The 5,687-nt window shown below is 36.2% G+C and overlaps 1 long non-coding RNA gene across 1 annotated transcript; it reads left to right on the forward strand.

Annotated features, from left to right (window-relative positions):
• Positions 1–2,436: 2,436 nt before the first annotated feature.
• On the forward strand, positions 2,437–3,120 carry LOC141598364 (uncharacterized). The gene is made up of 3 exons (XR_012523452.1): positions 2,437–2,471; positions 2,578–2,838; positions 3,033–3,120. It is a non-coding gene; the product is annotated as an uncharacterized LOC141598364 (long non-coding RNA).
• Positions 3,121–5,687: the final 2,567 nt, after the last annotated feature.

Here is a 5,687-nt window from a genome sequence, read left to right on the forward strand (position 1 = left end):
ATGGGAATGATGAAAAAGGCGAGGAAGGAGAAAAACCCAGTGAGGCTGATGATGAGACAGTTGGCGGCGAAGAACCAATAACTACTCAAAGGCGGTCGGGTAGCGAGAATATGACGACGATGATGAAGTTGATATTGTCGATGATTGCGTGATGAGATCCTGTATGACAATTACGACGAAGATACTGGCGACCACTATTTGTTACATGTCGAAACAACTGAAGACTGGATGCGCGTGATGGATCCTCGCTACGGCTGCACAATCGAATGTGGCCTACCAGCTCCGGATCTAACACTTGTGTCCAAGAGTATGATAAAACACAAGGAGATAATGGCGCCTATTCTTGAAGTTAGGAAAGAAACAATTGACTATTGTTTTATCGACGATGACGAGAACCTCTCAGATACGTGAGTACTTTATTTACTCTTGCACTGTGATAAACAAAACGTTTTACTTTGCAAGTGAATACTGTTTCAACTGAATAGTTATTACTGTTAAACTGTTACTCTATTAAAAGGTGTTCTGACTATTACATCTCATTGTCCAACAGGGAAAGGCTTGTCTCGTATGGGAAGTATCACTTCATTCCAAGGGAAGATTTAACTTCATTGGCTCCTGGTGAGCTTATTTATATAATGGTCACTGAATGTTGGTCAATGTTGCTGAATGACCTCATCTCCAGAAAGGTAGCAAGTGATACACCATTGAGGATCTTCATGGGCTTGGGTCAATCTGTATGTTACTGTAATAAATAAATTTTTATTCTTATTGATTTTGTGTTTCTATAATGTTTATTGACTTTGTATTTATATTTATTTTTGTAGGACGCATTAGCAACGATGGCTCTTGGAAAACCCATTCAAAACAGACATTTAGAAAGTGAAGTTTTGTTTGTCCTTCACACAAAGGGATCAAATACAACAAGAGTCCACTTGAATTTCGATTGTGATATGGTAAACCACATTACATTAATATTTTTTTTTTTTATTCTTATATAAGTAGAGTGTATAGAAATTCTGTTTAGCAATGATATATATCTCGCTTAATTGCGTATATTCATTCCACTCATTCTGGAGGACCACTTTTTCGTGCTTGCATAAATTTCATGTCGAAAACGTGACTACCTAGACAACAAACCCTTATATGCCAGATCCCGAAAAGCAAAAATGGCAAGAAATGCGGTAAGTTTCTCTACTTACAAAGGACAATGTTATACCTTTAAATTTCCATTAATAAATTTGGCAATCATAGTTACAGTAACATAGATACAGTAACAGTATTACTTTTTGTGCAGGCAAATATCATGGGGAAAATGTTGTTAGAAATGCAAATTGCAAAAGGCTCCAAAGTGGAAAGTTTCCCACTTAAGAATGTGAAATTTAAATGGCGAGCACCGCAAAAACGTGGATTGTGGGGTTTTCATGATGATGCACATGGCTTTCTACACGGGGAAGGTTTTTGACTCGAGCTGGGGATGAACGGAAAAGAATGTTGTACCGTCTTTGAAATATGTGCAATACTTGTTCTTAGCGACTTGAATCAAGTACGAAAAGAGGTGCAAGGGAGGATATCAAAATTCAGGAATGAAAGGGAACAATGAAGGAAAAGTCACGTAAAAAAAAGGTGGAAGAGAAGAAGGAAAAAAAAGGAAGAGGAAAAAAAGGAAGAGGAAAAAACAAAGAAGCCACAGGAAAAACAAAAAGGGGAAGAGCCCAGCAAAAATGTTGGGCATTCATGTCCAACTCTTTCGAGGTGGTTTGATAGCCGGTGGCTTCAACTTACCTCCCTCATTCGAAAGGATGAGATAGGTTGGTCCTACCCTAGAGGATCAATCTAGTTTTCTTACCTAATCAAAAAAAAAAAAAAAAAAAAAAAAAAAAGGGGAAGATCCCAAACAGCCGAGGGTGAAGTCGGTTGCTTACAAGCATTCTCCTAGAGCAATTGGTGAAGATGAGGAGATAATATTTAAATTTCATAAAGATGATGTTATGGGATGTTCTCTAGGTGACGGTGAAATTGACGGTGATATATTCCTAGTCTCTGAATTTATGAGAGCAAATCAGAAACTGCTGTCCAACACAACTAATCTGAGAAGGCACGTTCTTGATTATGCGTTTATGGATGATATCGACTTCCACAAAAGGTAAAATACTTGTTGTTACTGTGAAAGTGTTACTGTGACACTGTTTCTGTAAAACTGGTTTTTAAACACTTTTTTATGTTACACTCGTTTCTGCGAAAACTCTTGAGTAATCGACTCTTATGGTTCTCGTAATGCTGAGATCCTGGCTGCGTTTGGAGACAACAAGAGGTTGACAAGAGCTGATATACTCTCACTACGTCCTAGGAGTCACACAAATTGGATGGTGTTTGAATGCTGGTCTCTACTCTTGAATTATGTCGAGAACAAAGAAAAGAGGCACAAGGGCAAAGAAAGGCCAACCATACTTTACTTAGGACTAGGTCACATGGTAAGTTGCATCGGTGTTAAATGTCCGCTTCGTTCAAGAACATATGATTCTTTTACAAGGGAAATCTAACCCTTACATTTTTTTTTTTTTTTTTTTAAAACTACAGCATGCTCTACTGGCTGTGATGCAGGAGGATAGTGAACAGTCTGATATAAAGAACGAGTTGTTTGAAATTTGGGATAATTTCATCAACGCGAGCAAGGCAAATTACAGACTTGATGCCGAACTTATTTTTATACCTTGTTTGGCTGGCTATCACTACTTCTGTGTGTGTATTAATTTCCTCAACAAAGAGATTAGTGTGATCGACAGTCAATCGTATGCTAACTGGGAGTCTTCATTCACTTACGACATCGCAATGGCAGCAGTAAGTCCCCTGAGTTGTCGAATTGTATGTTTACGCTTTAGTTTCGATTTCGATTTCGATGTTACGAATACGTCATATCTTTGTAACGTTATTATGTTGTTTCAGTGTTACTAATACACCTATACTGTAACATTGTTGATTACACAGATTTCTTAGTTGATAGTAAAAGGAAATTAATGTTCTGTTTCTGACAGGCCGGTTGCATGAGTGACTACCTGGACACAAAGGGCGACGTGAGGGTAACTGAAATGCTCCGCTATCCTGTGGTAAATGTGAAGTTTAAATGGCGAAACGGGCTTCCGTATTTGAAGAGTCACCAGTATCACTATGACAAATGAGTCTCTCCAATTTTTTGGGATATGCAAACAAGTCTTCTTTGCTCAACAACACATTTTATCGGCGGGCATGTGCTTCCCAAATTGCTGCATGTTTGCTCATGGTCGACATCAACAAAATACGGGCTGAATTGTTGTTGACGTTGAAATTTTCAAAAATCAAAGAAAACAATCTGGCCAGATATAGCTGCAAGGAGGGAAGCGGCTAGAATGCTCAAAGGGAAGGCAACGGAAGATGAATTGTCAAACAAAGAACCACCGATTGAGAATGAACCGAAGCCACTCAACACCGAAATGCCTGTACTTCGTTTTAAAGTTAAAATCAAGTGATGTACTCTAAAACAATGTTACTTTAACAACGTAATAGTGGCTGTCATAGACAGTGGAACATATTTTCGAATATTTTGGAATATATTACAAATAAGTTTGTTCTTTATGTAATAAAGAACTTATTATATGCAGAATTCATTAACTATGTTACTGTAACAGTGTGACAGTTTCAAGAGTGAAAAGAGAACATAATTTGACGTTTTGTATTCTTCACTCTTGCAGCTGTTATAACTGCACTTCATAGGGAATACGAAACATGGGTTGGATAAGTTTCATGTCTGATTTTGTCTGTTGGAATTCAAAAATTAACTGTTTGTTTAAAGCATTTAATTTTGAAAACAGTTTTTAAAATGTTAAGTGTTTTTTTTTTTAAACAAAAAAAGTCGAGACAAAATGAAAATAATGTTACTGTAACACTGTGATTGTAATAAATGAAAATTATAATAAAAGATTTTGACGCTTAGAATTCTCCACTCTGCAAAGATTTATAACTGGACTTAATTATGGGGAACATGCACGTGGTTAACATCAATCATCATTTAAAAACAGTTTACAAAGCGATTAATAAAAGTGGTTTTTAAAGCGATTAATTTTTTTTTTTTTTAAAATAACTGTTTTGTTTTTCACAATTATCTATAAATAATGTCATTGTAAAAAAGCACAATTATGTTACAGAATGACGGTTTTGACGCTTTGAATTCTACAATCTGCAGCAGTTATCTTTCTAAAATGTTTTGCACTTTGTTCAAAGTGACGTGTTTCAAGGCGATTATTTTTTTTTTTTTTTTTTTTTTAAACTGTTCTGTTTTTTTTCAATTATCTATAAATAATCTCATTTTCATTCAACATTTACACTTCATTTTCTAAACAAAAAAAATAAGCCAAGACAAATTCAAAGGTTTTTCATGTCTAATTTTTTTTAAATCTTTTGTAATATTAAAAACCTTGCTCTAATTGAGGGAAAACAGTTTCTGTTTGTTTATAAATAGATTTTGTTTTCTCTAATTTAGGGAAAACAGTTTATTTTTCTGTTTTAATAGGTTTTTTTTTTTTTTTTTTTTGCGCAAAGAAGAGAAAAATGGAACGAATTCAAAGGAAACTAGAAGACACCAAGTTTGAACTGGAAGAAATGACAAGGCATAGAGATTCATTACTTGAGCAGGTTATATCATCTGATAGTAAGGTAATAGAAATGGTGGAACGAGTACAAGTGCTTGAAAATGACTTGGAAAATGCTGAAGCTCATATCAAGTTTCGATGGCGGAAAACAAGTGTATTGGGAAACAAACTAGAAGAAAATAAGTCAAGAAGTACACCAAACCGATTTAGACCGTCAATTTCTCCTTGGTGTTACAGCTCTTAGGGAGTCATATGCTAAACTCAACCCTTCGATTAATAGGAAGTGGCCTCTTGTTGTCAAAGCTATTGAAGAGATGGAAGGTTACAGGAATAATCTGAAAAGGGAGTTGCTAGAGGGCGAAAGCAAATGTTTCATTCTCCTCCCGTGAATAAACGACTAAGAAGGGAGTAAAAGATTTAATATTTCCTTTCTTTATTCTGATTTATGCTTCTTTGTGATGACTTATATTTAAGTTAACTATCATTCTTCGTTTCTAAGTGTTTCGTTTGTAATCAGTGTTTGTAACACTTGTTTTTTATGAATGACATCTTAATTCGGTTAATTGTCCAATTTACTATTTGAATTGTGGTATATTAAATTGAACAACGATTATGTAACTATGTTTAAAATTGTCAAAGAACGCTCCTAATCCAACCCTAAACCCTTTTCCTTAAACAAAGATTGTTCGTAGTACAACAGTGTTACAGTAAAACCAAAACTAAACCTTAGGGAAGGACGGGTGATACCCTGTCGTGGACGGGATTCAAATTTGGGGAAAAACGCTCCAAATACGGGACGGAAAAGGGTTTAGGGTTGGATTAGCGGCACGCTTCGCGGAGCCGCCTAATCCAACCCTAAACCCTTTTCCTTAAACAAAGCTTGTTACAGTAAAACCAAAACTAAACCCTAGGGAAGGACGGGTGATACCCTGTCGTGGACGGGATTTAAATTTGGGGAAAAACGCTCCTAAAACGGGACGGAAAAGGGTTTAGGGTTGGATTAGGCGGCACCGCTTCGCGGAGCCGCCTAATCCAACCCTAAACCCTTTTCCTTTAAAAATCGTG

The sequence above is a fragment of the Silene latifolia genome, chromosome 9 (genome assembly GCF_048544455.1).
Source record: "Silene latifolia isolate original U9 population chromosome 9, ASM4854445v1, whole genome shotgun sequence".
Classification (NCBI taxonomy): domain Eukaryota; kingdom Viridiplantae; phylum Streptophyta; class Magnoliopsida; order Caryophyllales; family Caryophyllaceae; genus Silene; species Silene latifolia.